Source organism: Aedes aegypti, unplaced genomic scaffold (assembly GCF_002204515.2).
Source record: "Aedes aegypti strain LVP_AGWG unplaced genomic scaffold, AaegL5.0 Primary Assembly AGWG_AaegL5_hic_scaff_920_PBJ_arrow, whole genome shotgun sequence".
NCBI lineage: Eukaryota > Metazoa > Arthropoda > Insecta > Diptera > Culicidae > Aedes > Aedes aegypti.
Genome location: NW_018736624.1, coordinates 218,900 through 233,178, shown reverse-complemented (window position 1 = coordinate 233,178; position 14,279 = coordinate 218,900). Strand labels below are relative to the sequence as shown.

The window sequence follows — 14,279 nt, the reverse complement described above, 5'->3', positions numbered from 1 at the left end:
AGTCCAGACAGTAACTGTTACCCACAGCAGCGCTCGACAGCCGAAAACAACAGTAAAATTACCGCTCTGTCGTCGCTCTTGCACAAGCCTCGCGCACACCACTACATCCCCATCCCCATCCGTACGAGCAGTTTTTGAAGGTAAACAAGTCCCCGGCCGTGATGGTGTGCGTGAACGCATGAATGAAATTGAATGTGCTGTCAAACTCACCGTCCAAATCGAACCCACTGAAGAAAAGTAGGCAGGATTCGCGATTCTCCCCACAAGAAGAGAAGACGACTTTTTTACTTTTTCGGTGCGTGTGTGGTTTCGTTTCTAGAAGAAAAAGAAAAATAGCCTCCTGGGCCAAGTTTCGGTGTTATCGGTTTCGTGTTCTCGCGTCGCGGAAAGAAAAGTGAAAAACGTGCGTAATTTCGGCGGGTTTTTGGAAAACGGCGCGCGCGGTTCAAATGTCCGGTTCGGGAAACATCCGGCGAGGGAAATAAAATTCACGGTGTTGGTTCTGGCTGGCGCGGTAGGCGCTGAAAAAAGTCAACCACGAAGACCTCCAAGACGAAGACGAAAGGCAAAAAGAGCTAGCATCTGTCCGGATCGGAGAAAGGTCTTCCGGTGGTGGCCACTGGTCACATTGTCCGCCGCGGTGCATCAGCAGGTGAGTGTTCCCTAAAGGGTCCACGGGGGGGAAAATCTCCCTCCTTCAGTGACAGCAAAAAGATCCATAACCTCTCGTGTGAGTTGTGGAAGACGTCCCTCCCGCTCTCAGTTGCGTGTGCGAGAAAGAGACGGCCATCGAAGGGCTAAGAACTTGGCTGTTTGATAGCGCAGTGAAGAAGACAATCAAAAGTCGCAACGAGTGAAACATCTATTCGGAATCGAAACGACAAGGAATTGCAGGAAAAAGTCCTAATTTCAAAGTTTTAAAACCAAAGAAAGAGCAACACTTGGACGTGGAAAGCCGAAAAGGGATTTGACGAACGACATTCAACTCGAATCAACCGGAACAGGTTTGTTATGGTTGGGAGAAATGCCTTCACAAGGTGGGATTTGCATGAGTTCTGCTTGTTGGATTTGTTTACGTGATCGGCAGCTTGTCCGCCTTCCGGAACCATGCGTACCGGAACGGATTTCGCGGGATCAAACCGAACAACATCATTTCGATCAGGTACTTTCAGGATATCCCGCGAAAATCGCCGGAAATCGACCGAAGCAGCTGACAAACATTGGAAACGACGGAATAGAGGTCATTAACCCTTGCGTTCAGAGACCAAAGCAACAACAGCATATAGAGCCATAGAGTGGATATCGACACGGGCAGCAGCTTCTAATAATCGGTGGAATGTAACATTCGAATTGAGATATTTACGAGAATGCGTAGTAAAATTGTTTTTCAATGCCACGGGCGAAGCGAAGATAAAAATGACGAAGCAAACATTACAAGAAGACAAGGGTTCGCTTCGAATGGTTATCAGAATGTAGTTGTCGCTGTCGAAAGCTGTGATTCGGAAACTGAGTTTTGCCACCAGCAGAGAAGCATTTCTATCGCCAAAGACGATCTGATAAGGTTGTTATCGCTCGAGTGGATGGTAGAGAAGAAAATGACGACGATGCAGGACCGGAAAATCCAAACGTTTCGGAGTTTACTTTCCGAATTATATGTATCAGTGTACAAAGAGGATTTTAAATCAGTGCATTCGGATTATCTTTTCGTCATTCAATAATTTGTATTAGTTACGAGACCGTTCTCAGCTCAAATCCTGCAATGGAAGGAATATGGACTGCAGTTTGAAGACACTGAGTTCAAACATAAGATTGATCGTACAATCGTTCCACAGTTATGGATAGCCCACAGATATGAATCAGTGTTGTGTTAAACTTCCCTTGAGGGAATTACAGTCTTAGTAGAAGGAGAACGGACGCCATTCAGCTAGATCAGAGTCGTTCGAGTCGGCTAGCAAAGCTCACAATAGTGATCTTCGATCTTCAGAACGATTCGGCTGGAAAAACCTTCGTACAAATGTTTCTAGTTTGAGTAAAGTTAGTCGGCTGAGCAAAATCCTTGCAAAATCTAAGGATTTCCAAGTGAACAAAATTAGTTTGCCTAATGGAGACTTAACTTTTTCTGATGAAGAAGTTTTAGAATGTTTATTCAATACAAACTTCCCCGGATGTGTGCACATAGCATCTACGGATGAACCAAATGTCTGTTCACGTATTTATGAGTCTCTGGCTTCGGTTTGCAGTATCGTAACTACTGAATCGATTCAATGGGCACACAATAGCTTTGCTGCCCATAAATGCATGTCAGTCCCATGTTTGCTGGATTTCCTATGCACATGGGACAATTATGCGTTTATGGGCAGTTTGCTACTTTCAAACCTCCAGGAGCAGATGGGATTTATCCTGTTCTGCTCCAGATGGGATTTGAGTTTATCAAACATGTTTTGAAAAAGCTACTTGTAAGCAGTTTTGCTACCGGGTATATTCCCAGATCCTGGCGTGGTGTTACTGTGAAGTTTATCCGAAGCGAGAAAGTACGTTGTATGAAGACGCAGAGTCTTAGGCCAGTCAGGCTGATCTTTTCACTGAATGTCTATTGTGATGCCTATTTGGCAGACATTCCTCTTCATGTGAATCAATATCCTTACCAATGTGGAAAGTCTACTGTGATTTACTTGAGCTTGAGCTTGATTGGCCGCCCGTGGTTGCTACTCCAGTATCGCCAGATCAGCTGCACTTATAAAAGGAAGATTGTACCCCGTTTGGCATAAAGTCGTTTGGCATAAGGTCGTTTGGCATATAGCCTTTTGGTATAAAGTCGTTTGGCATAAAGTCGTTTGACATAATGGTCGTTTGGCATAATGGCTGTTTGGCATAATGGTCATTTGGCATAATGGCCGTTTGGCATAATGATTGACTAAGAATGAATATCGGCATTTTTGAAGCTTTTACCGAGATCAACCACCGAGCCCATCGCAATAATTTTTGGTAGGTTCTGAACAAGCGTGGTGCTCGTTCAGAAATTTTTCATGCTATCAATGTCAAAAATTGTTGTAACATTCGAGAGCACTACTAATGCAACTCGTGACGGGTCTGGTGGAAGATCTTTCTGGAATATTTTTTTTTTCTACATCCCAGAACATAGAGTATCTTTGAGCTTGTTGTGATATATATATTTGAGAATAGTAAATTGCCAAAGAAAGTTCGCAATTATTAATAAAGGGAATGCCTATAGAATATTTCGCTGCATATCAAGCTCTGTCCCAGTTTGGACGTAACACTTGACGAAAATCACTTGATAAAGGAAGGGTAATTGATTTGCAAAATATTTAAAGGTCTAATCTTAAAATCTTTTACTGCATCATTATTCAAAAACAGCCTATATAGGGTAGAAGCACCGGTTTTGGCCATACGCCAGTTGTAGCCATAGTGGATTATACACCGTTTTACATAGCCAATCAGCATGAAACCTTTTGTGTGCAGTAGATCACATTCATATGATAGAGCTACATTCATTTACTTGTCCAAATTGATTCAAAACATAAGAAAAACAATTAATTTTTCTTGTAATTTTAACTCCCATACACCTAATTTGGCCAGGACACTCCTAATTTGGCCACTCTCATGAGAAATCAATGCAATTGGCCAATTTAGGAACCGAAGTTATATCTCTGGCCGAAATTGGTTCCGTTGGCTTATATTGACCAACGGGATTTTCAAAGCGAAAAAATGGTTTTGGCTCAGTTTCGATATTTTACACATATAATATGGATTGAAAGCTTGCATTTGACATATTTGTTGTATAAATACGGCTTTTCATTCAGTATTTATTGACATTTTCTCTTAGGCTGGCCAAAACCGGTGCTTTTACCCTACGAGAGCAGATTATTTTTCGTTTAAAATGTTTAAAGCTCTAACGCAAAAAATCTTCTCACAGCATAACTCAAAGGATCAACACATTTTTAAAAGAAAATATTTGTGGCAAAAATTTTCAACGATTCATCATAAATCTTAATTTTAGAAGTGTAGATCAAAAACACCGTCTATTATCGAAAGAAGGGAAAATTTGTAATTGATATATTATTTTTGCCAGCATATCTCGAAAGGAGATCATGCGTCTGCAAAAAAAAGTTGAATATTGGCAGGTTCTAAAGTAATTATCATTATAACAGCACGTCTTGTAAGAATTGATAAAACAGTAAAATTTAAAAATGGTTGACATTTAGCTTTACTAAATATTAAAATTTAAAACAGTATAGATATAAAGAACAGCCTTTTTAAAAGAAGGCAAAATTTATTATTAAACCAATAGAAGATTGGACGCGAAAAACTATTGCGGAAAAGACATTAACAATTGCGTTCAGAATCATCGGAGTGATTGTGATACTTTTCCCCGAATGTCGTTTCTCCAAATGACGGTTCCCCGAATGCCAGTCCTCGAATGACCGGTTTCCCCGAAAAGTGGTGCAGTTTAAATAGGTGCTATAATAATCTTCAGTGGCTGGATAGGGAAGGTGTACCAGTTATGGCCATAGTGGTTCCCTATTTGGCCATAAGTGAAAATTCGATAACTTTCACATTTTTAACATTATTGAATGATTTAACATCAAGATATATCTTAAATCTTACCCCTGGGCAAAGGCACAACCTTGTGATCAGCTTGATTGCTGTCAGGTCTCGGGGCTTAAATGCATCTTTACTCTGAAGAGAAAGATGCACACTAGTGGTGCCAATGGTGATAATAATCAAAAGTGTTTTCTAATGAACGCTATTGATTAACATCGCCGTGAACTGATACTTTACGTGGTCTATGATGAAGCGGCCCTTGTTTGTTTTTTCTATACGTATTTTATTTATACTTCCAGATACTCATCCGGAGCATTATTTCATTTGTTTTAATGTGCATCAAAACCTCCTAACATTGAAGAAATCGTGCTGAACAGGAACACTCATGGCCGTACAAGGATACAACAGAATCTTAATTAATCCGTTACTTATGCTAATAATATCACTATTTACTAATTTACTAATTATATCTTCTCGTCAGCGTCATCTCAGGAAGCATGGAACATATGCGTTATGAAAAAGTTTTGTGCTGATCAAACGAATGCCCTCAGACTAAAAAAAAATGTGACTAATCGCTATCTCTATTTATAGGTACCCGTAACCGCAAATAGGAAAAGTAACTCATAAGAAAAAAGATATAAGTGAGTAGGAACTAATCACTAACACCCCCAACACTGAAAAGGTAAGCACATGTCCACACCTTAACAAACAAATTCTAAAATAAATGTTATTAAGGATTATTACCTTATTCGAAAATAGTTTTAGTGAAAACAGGTAGCCTAGTGTAAGTGATTAGTATAATCTGTACTTGTGATTGCTGTGCGGTGCGCTTCATTGTTGCAGGACATTGTTCTCATTATTATTGCGGCCTTCAGCCCTCGGCAGGATCCCCTTAAGAAGATATATGAATAATTCCGTTGCTGGTTTTGATCATGTTACTAAGAAAATAGTTATAATGGGATAATATAGTGAGATGACGTTATTGTGTCGAATAAGTTGTGTGGTTAATTGTAGTAAGCTACAAAGATGGTGATTATTAGAGTGATGATAGTTGGTGATGTTGTGAATATTAGTGATTTAAGCAACAAGAACCCTACTTTTATTTTAATGAAGATAATGATATTAAGTGTTGATATGTTATTTATTACAGTGATTATTTTTAATGAGAAGTTTTATACTTCAAACTTGGTGAAGCAGTAGTGTTGTGTTGTGGTTGGGTTATAGATGTGATGTTAAAAATAAAATTGGTATAGATAATGGTGACGCTGTTAGTAGAAATTCTGTTGATAATAAAGATGGTGATATCAATACCAGTGAATAGTGATATGAAGTAATCTAATAGTTATCAAGTGAAGTGATAGTGTGAAAAGAACGTTTCCCACCTTCTACCGTAACCTTCTGAGACAGATCGCAACAGTGTCTTCTTGGAAGCCATCTTTCCGTGTACGTCTGGCGAACTGCTTCAGAAGGATTACGTCCTCTTTCCTATCTAAAGTCTAGTTTAGAGCTTGGGACAGTATTCACTGTACGGCTAGCAACAACAACAAAAAAAAAAAAAAAAAAAAAAAAAAAAAAAAAAAAAAAAAAAAAAAAAAAAAAAAAAAAAAAAAAGGATATATTTTAAATCTTACCACTACAACACACAAAGCATTTCAAAATTTGAAGATATTCAAGTAATCACGTATGGCGAAATAGGGAACCACTATGTCCATAACTGGTACACTTACCCTAGTGAACGATAAGCAATCAAAAGAAGGAGTTCTTCTGTCATTCTCGGCTATACACATTATGGCAAAAAAAGCTAAGGACGGTAAAACTCGAAAGAACCGCCAATTAAATAAAGAAGGGTGCATATTAGATGGCCAGTTCGTTCACCACCCTGACATGTATAAAGTTACGACAGTTATGAGTGCTAAAAACTTTTCGATGAAATGGGCTAATTGAGGAAAGGGATCGTCCATAAATGACGTAGCATTTTAGGGGGGAGGGGGGGCTTCTCGAATTTGTGACGATGTGTGACGAGGGGGAGGGAGGGGTCCCAACTTGTGGACGTAGCATTTTGAATAATTTCGTTACAAAGAATTAAAAAAAAGACAGAACAGTTTTATATCAAACTATGTTGTATGAATTTTTAAACTTAACTTAAAAATGTTGATTCTGCTTCAAAACATCAATATTATAGAATTCAAAAATTTCTAAGAAATTTGTAATTTTTCTGACAATTAAACAGATTTTATAAATCTTTAAATAGTTATGTGAATTTTATATTGTATTTATGTCCAAACTATTTTATTTATGAATTAACAAATAGAAAGTATAATAAATTAAGAAAAAATAAATGCTTTATTGACTTTGACGATATTGTTTTTCCCTTTATTAACAAGACATAAAATAAACTGATTTACTTTAATTCACATTTTTTGTTGGAGCTTTATTCTCTCAAAAGAATATAGGAATATATGCTCATTTAGGTAAATATTAATGTTATTATAGTAAAACAAGACATTTAAGTGCGTTCAATGTAACAGGAGATCTCTACTCAGTCAACTCATCAATTTGTTTCGATATATCAATGATCTAGATCCACGTTTCTCAACAGGGGGTCCGCGGACCCCCGACCCTGTAAAAAGCACGCTCGAACGAACACCTCACAGCGAGCCGTTTTTTAGCCGTTACCAAGGTTGAGAAACAGTGATCTAGATGGAACAGCCTGGATAATAATAATCTGGATAATCTTCCCAGGACTACCAGAATTCTTATTTACCAATAATTTCAGGATTTTCGTGCATTTTATTTTCTTTTAGGGTTTTTATTACAAATTTATTCCAGTATTCTTTACAAGTGCTCCCAATAAAGATGGTGTACTTCAACTTATTTGTCTTCAATATTGTACGGAGATTTCCAGATTGGACACGGCGGTTCTAAACCGCTGTTTCGCAAATCGCCGTCCAAATCGTCGGTCGATGAAAGAGAGAGATGTATTCGAAATCGACTGAATCTCTGACATTTTTGTATACACCGTTGCCGTTGGTGCAACACGTACGTTAGATTGCCTTTTCACTAACACGATTATTGTGTGGTTTGTTTTGATTCCTTTTGACAATTTTTTTATGTTGCTTATGCTACAGCTGGAGGGAAGCATATTTTGAGGGGCGTTTTGATGCATATTTGGAAAATTTTATTTTGGTAAAGTTTTCAATTATTTAGATTTCAATCAAATATTTAGAAATGTGTTCGAAACTGGACTTCAATGTAATGGATATATCTAGAATCGTCTATTCACAGATGTTTTATGTGAATTATGAGTAACTGCGAGCCACAATCCTATTGAGTTAGAGGATATTCATACCGCCTGAATGTATTGAAGTGCCCCTTGAAATTTACCGCTGATTTCAAATCAGCTAAAGCAATATCCCTTCAAATCCATCTTCCAAGAAAATTTACAATAACTTAAACAGGAAATAAGTTAGTTTGAACTGTTTTTCAAATTATTCTCGAGCGTTTGACGTTTCAGTCAGTTTTTAATATCAAACTTTGAATTTCTGGATTTTAATGTTTCGTTTTAGCCCAATCGCCGAGGAAAACAAATTAAAAAATTAGGGGGGGGGGGGTGTGCTTGATATGCTACGTATTTTCCAAGGGGGGGTATCAGCATTTGTGATGAAATGCTACGAGGGGGGAGGGGGGTGTAAAAAATCAGTGAAAAAATGCTACGTCATTTGTGGACGGCCCCAAATGGGATATTCGGGGGACTGGCATTCGAGGGACTGGCATTCGAGGAACTGGCGTTCGGAGAACCGACATTCGGGTAACCGACATTCGATGAAAAGTAGGACAACCCATTGAAGTAACTGCAGTAATCGATGCCTCTTTTCGCTGATAACTTGAGCAGATCAATGTTAGTGAATGCCGCTCTTTTGTCAGTTAGGAATATTGCTCCAAAGAACAACCTATGTATAAAAGAAGGTGAAAATTATTTAAATTTTTAATCAACAGTTTCTTTACCTATAATTATGATTATATCATATTTAGAAAAAAAATATAACGTTTGAAAGAAGGGTAAATTTATGCTAAATATATCAAAATCATCAGTGCATAAATTTATGCCAATAGCGAAAGTCAAGAGAAGAATTAATATTTGAAAGCAGGGTGATTTCTGGATAAATAATAAAATACTATTGGCAATAACTTTCCTAATATGCTTTAGTTTATTCAAGAGCATATGATTATTGAACAAAGTGTCATTTTTTGGGGGGTCCCGTAGCCTCGAAGTTACGCTTTCACTTCGCAAGCGGAAGGTCATGGGTTCGATTCCCAATCCCCCCACACAAAAACTCTGTTCAGTCACCAGAAGACGCCGCACGAAGGACCGTGTATTGGGGAAGGACACATCCATCCTTCGTCAGTATCGGATGATGACTGAGACACACTGACCCTCTTTGTAGGCTGTTGCCTCACACGCTACATAAACATGGCAAAACGAACCACCGCACACCAATGGACTTCGATATGGATATGGATTGGACCAACGATAGAACTCTCCTCTACCTGCTCGGTATGAGAGAAATAGCAATAAGAACTATGAATAGATTCTGTAAATGAAACTCGGCATAGTAGTGGCCAAGTGCACGGAGTGCCTAACAAATAAAAGCAAAGAAAAAAAAGTGTCATTTTATGTCAATTGATTCCAAAACAAGCCTGATGTCATCAGATATATTCAAAAGAAACGTAAAAACGAACATCTTAAGATATTCTTGGTTTCAGACTAATTTTGCCAAACGACTATTATGCCAAACGACTGTTATGCCAAACGGCTTTATGCCAAACGACTTTATGCCAAATGACCTACCACCAAAAGGAAACAACCGAATGACTGCTTGAGACTAACAGACACGCTCAGTGCATAAGTGCCACGTCAGAATGCAGACCAATGAGGAGAAGGGGAAGGAGTTGATGATGCATTAAACTGGCTCCCACAGTAGATCGTATATACCACTGCGTCTACGCCAGTTCATGCGGGAGTGTATAGGCTGGGGGAAAGGAATGGCAGAGAGGTTTGGTCTTCGGTTAACAGAAGGCCTATGTATCAGGCGTAAGGAAAGGCGTGCTATAATGATGATAGAGTGGAAGCGTAGGGAAACGGTTTTTTGTCCGCCTCTGGTTCTAGCGTTTGCTATAAACGGATAGGATGTGAGTGCGATAGATTGAGAGTGGAAGATAGAAACAAGTGAAAGATACAACTACAATGTCAAAGGAAGGGACGAGTCGGTTTCTTGGATATCGAAGGGGCTTTTGACAACGTGTCTTCCAATTTTTGCTACTTTCAGTAAACATGAAATGGTGAACCCGCGTGATATGCTTGCTCGTTAATAAAGCAATATTTGCTACACTCATCTCTGAGCTAACAACCATAAATGTACACTCCCGTGCTAAAGTTTGGGTTCACCCAAACACACCTTCAACACATACAGAAGTGTTTTGTCCATATCCCTGTGATTACACATCTAATTGAATCTTTCTATGGCGCATTCGAAAGGCATTCAAACAAAAACCTCATTTGAATTTTGTATACTAAATTTTTACCTGAAGTTGTGACAGTTTTCAAAAAAAAAAAACATTGCCGAACCGTTAACTTATATTCTTTCAAAACCACTTGCTAATTTTTCGCGGAAAAATCTGAAAACTATTTAAGCGGGGGCAAGAAAGAAACCGGGGTAAGTGGGACATTCCGTCATAGCTCGTTTAGGAAAAGTTTTTCAAGGAGGTTTTTTTTTCTAGAAAGTTGAAGATACAATGATAAGGAAAGTATTTAGTACGAAAATTATTGTTATTTTTAATACTTTGTGCTCTATGTAACATGATAAATTGTGACACGTTTCACGTTCTGCATTGGCTCTCAAAAAATAATTGTGTTATAAATCGAATTACCATCGGTAAGCTACAACTTTAAGTATTGTAACATTCAAACAAATGATTTTTATCGAATTGGGAGAAAAAATGTTAATTTTTCTAAATATTTATTTTTCTATTTTTATTTTTGAAATATGAATTTAAAATTGAACGAAGACAGAGATAAAATTTCAAATACATCATGAGAACGATTACTATACTATTTTTATTGAACTTTATTTGATATTTCTACCAAATTCAGTGGCTGCGGAAAACAGTTCCATCCCATTAAGTGGCTTTCCGCCATGCATAGCAGTAATAACAAATAATAATAAAGTATTTAAAAATTTGTCAATTATTGAATGTTCCGATTTGATAACTTATAAACGCATTCCGATTGATAACTTATAAATGATATATTTTGAACATGTTTTATATCTCTTTACGCTTTTAGTGAGGAATTTTAAGTTAAAATTAAATGCAATGTGATATAACCTTACATTTGCGTTTTCTTTCTGAAACGTTAGGTATTTTATGGTTGATCCCTTATGTACATCAAATATGTACCCAAAATTGAAAATCTATGATTTATCGATCCTATTATTGCAATGGATGACTTACTGATGTGGTTTGGCGCATGAAACTGGATGTGTCCCATTTGCCCCGTTTAGCAAGGTAACTGCTTCTAATGGCTAATTGTCCATCTTTCTTCTAGGGTTTTCACAATTTCGAAATTATATGATCAAATTCATGCACATACCAGAAAATATGTTGCCGAAATGTGACCGTGTTGTTGGATTTGCAAAATATTGACATTTTTAAATTATATTGAATAAACTGTTTGAACTATCGTTTTTTTTATGTCCCACTTGCCCCGGGGTACCGTAAAGTGCTCTAATTCAGCGCATTGCCTGATTCCGCGCTTTTCATACAAAATTATTTATATTTGGGAATACACATTAATATTGCAGCAACTTTTAATGCCATTTGATGCTCCTATGATTTAGAATAAATTTGAATCACAAATAAAAGCAAATAAGACATTTTTTCGCGGCGTAAAAAAATAATAAGTGGAAGCCCGTCTAAGTTGACGCAATTTTTCCAATTTCTTTAGCGTCCGTGCTAAGACTGTAGGACACAAACAAACGAGATTTCTTTCTTTATTGAAAATGTTTATTTTTATGCAATTTTCTATGGAACTACTTGCTACAGATACGTTTCATGATGCTTCTATTAAAACTTATCAAATATTAGCATATAAATTGAGTTTTATCCCAAAAAGTATTGCGCGGAATTAGCACACGTCTTTTTTCATAATGCCTTAATTCCGCGCTCTTCGCAGAACAACAAACAAGTAAAACATGCTAAGTTCGTCTTCACATATGACAATTTCTCTGAGAAAGTATCTTCATGCATAAATACGTTTCACGTACAAACGGAATATCTGGAAATCCCACTTACAGGGAAATTAGCGGCCTTTCAGAAACCACTGTTCATTCATGGTGGGAGGAAAAGTTTGTCCAGACACCAAGGTCCAAAAAATATCAAAATTGTTGTGTGAACAATAGACCACAAGAGGAGAGGATGGTAGTTCTGAAAAACAAAAACAAAAACACCACGTGGTTTATGGACAACCCCGAAGGATTATGCTATACATCTGAAGAAACGAAATTTACTTAACATTGTGAACCACAAATAACACAGGGTGGCCACCGAACCGGGAAAAACGGGAAAAGCGGGAAAAAGACGGGAATTTGAATCCACCGGGAAAAAGACGGGAAAAAACGGGAATTTGAGGTGATCACCGGGAAAATCAATTTTTCATACAAATCACCAAAAATAAGTTGTAGAAAGTGGATATGATTGATAGTATTGCCATTAGGCATCTGAAATTTTGAACTTATAATATTTAAACATTAATGATTTAATTTCTTGTACAAATAGTCTATTTTGCTACACTAAACTTCTTAGAAATATTTCAAATTGGTTGGCAATTATACGGAATATATTATGATAATGTTTATGTTACTTGGGCTTGATTGTTTTTTCTCTAACTTATCCGACTCAAAAATTTTAATCAGAGTCTGAAAACTTCTTGCAGAAGTTTTATGCATTCAAACATATTGGATTCATAATTTTCTAAATAATAAATTAATATTATCGGATGCTTTATCTATAAGAGCTTCTAATGTATCATTAGTTCGACCAAAATAGACTAAATAGACTAAACATTGAATAAGTAAGGTGAAATACAAATCTTCATTTTTATGAAAAAAAAATCATCGTGTAAAATAACAATAACATCATGTAAGTTTCCGCTATACATCGTGTAATCTAGGATGGGTTCTAGTCGATTACGCAACAATTCGCTTAAATTTACATGACGTTGATGTAATTTTACACGATGTGTCATGTAAATTTTCGACAAATATGGCATTCCCCGCATGTGCATGATTTTACACTGAAATTTACATGGATTTATCTCTCTGTGTACCTAAAAATTCCGTCGAAAAGCTTGAACAAGAATTTTTAGTATATTCAATTTAAAAACCGACCAAATTGTCCCCATTTTGCGTTTGGGCCCCTCAATGAAAAACCGGGAAAATTTTGAAAATTTTACCGGGAAAAAAGCGGGAATTTCAAAATGGATATTTGGTGGCCACCCTGATAACATTGCCAATGTTCACTTCATTGCGATTCTTATTTATATTATACAATCCTTATAGTGACTTATTGACATAACAACAAATAGGGGTCTTCTATAAATTACGACACACTCTCGGGGAATGATTCACGGAAACGTGACGATCCATACATAATTTACGAAGCCTCGATACAAAAAGTATGTGATATGGGGGAGAGAGATTGAAAATAGCTATATTTTGTGTGACGTATTTTATGGATAACCCTTATGGTTCTTCTGAGGTTTTTGGTTTGCTTAAGAAATTAAAGTTTCAGTTACCCGCGGCATTTGCGGCTATCGTCAATTGAATTGTTTAAAACATATGCGAACTGGACCTTGTAGTGTATGATTTCGCAAACGGGGTAAAATGAGCACCGCTTGAAAACTGCATAAATTTTTGAAATTTCTCCTGAAATAACATGCAATCCCAAAGCTGACATGGAAATGAAGCATTAGGCATGTTAATAGTGAGTATTTTGAACTCAAAGAAAAAGGAAAAATTATATTCGAAAAAACTACACATATTGCCCCGAACGGCTCTCAGAATTTTCATCATTTTAGAATGTTAATGTTTGACTGTCACAATGTTTTTAAAAGTTAATCTTTTTGTACAGAATGTTTCTAAATTCTAATAACTTTCGAGTTTAGTGAAAAAATAATAATTTATTAGATTGTACCTATGAGTTAATTTCACAACCTAAAATAGGGTGCACACAAACCTAAAATCAACAAAAATCGACACGTAAAATGTCAAATCTTGAAAATTTATTCATTCATTCGTGAACTTTATAAGACAACGGAAATCGTGCGGATCTAGTGCATTGATCTAAAATTTGTTGGAAATTATACAAAGATCCAAAAATTCCATAATATGTTCTGCACTTCTATCGACTTTTCCTTAAGGTGGCCAAACTGCCCAACTTTCCCCTACGAAATACACACGTAACAATGCCACGGTAATGAAAATACTGTAACAAATGTTAACTTTATTTCATGTGATAGTCAAAAAATATAAAAAACGCAAACTTAAGCGTTACTGCTCATACAAAACTTCACTTTTTTTCATACAATAAGTGTTATGGAGGAGGCGGAGGGTTGAAAATGTTCAATTTCAGCGTTACATAATGAATGGATGCCTCCTTAC

General features: G+C 36.8%; 1 protein-coding gene across 6 annotated transcripts in view; it reads left to right on the top strand.

The window, feature by feature from the left end:
- The first annotated feature begins 229 nt into the window (after positions 1-229).
- Positions 230-14,279, top strand: part of LOC5579826 — a 39,224-nt gene continuing 25,174 nt past the window's right edge. For 2 of the 6 annotated variants that reach the window (XM_021857201.1, XM_021857198.1), the window contains exon 1: positions 230-652. The gene's annotated coding sequence lies outside the window, so the exon portion shown is untranslated. Of the gene's footprint in view, positions 653-824; positions 1,005-14,279 lie in introns of those variants that run through there. The other 4 variants (XM_021857200.1, XM_001651007.2, XM_021857199.1 and 1 more) reach the window with 4 other exon arrangements.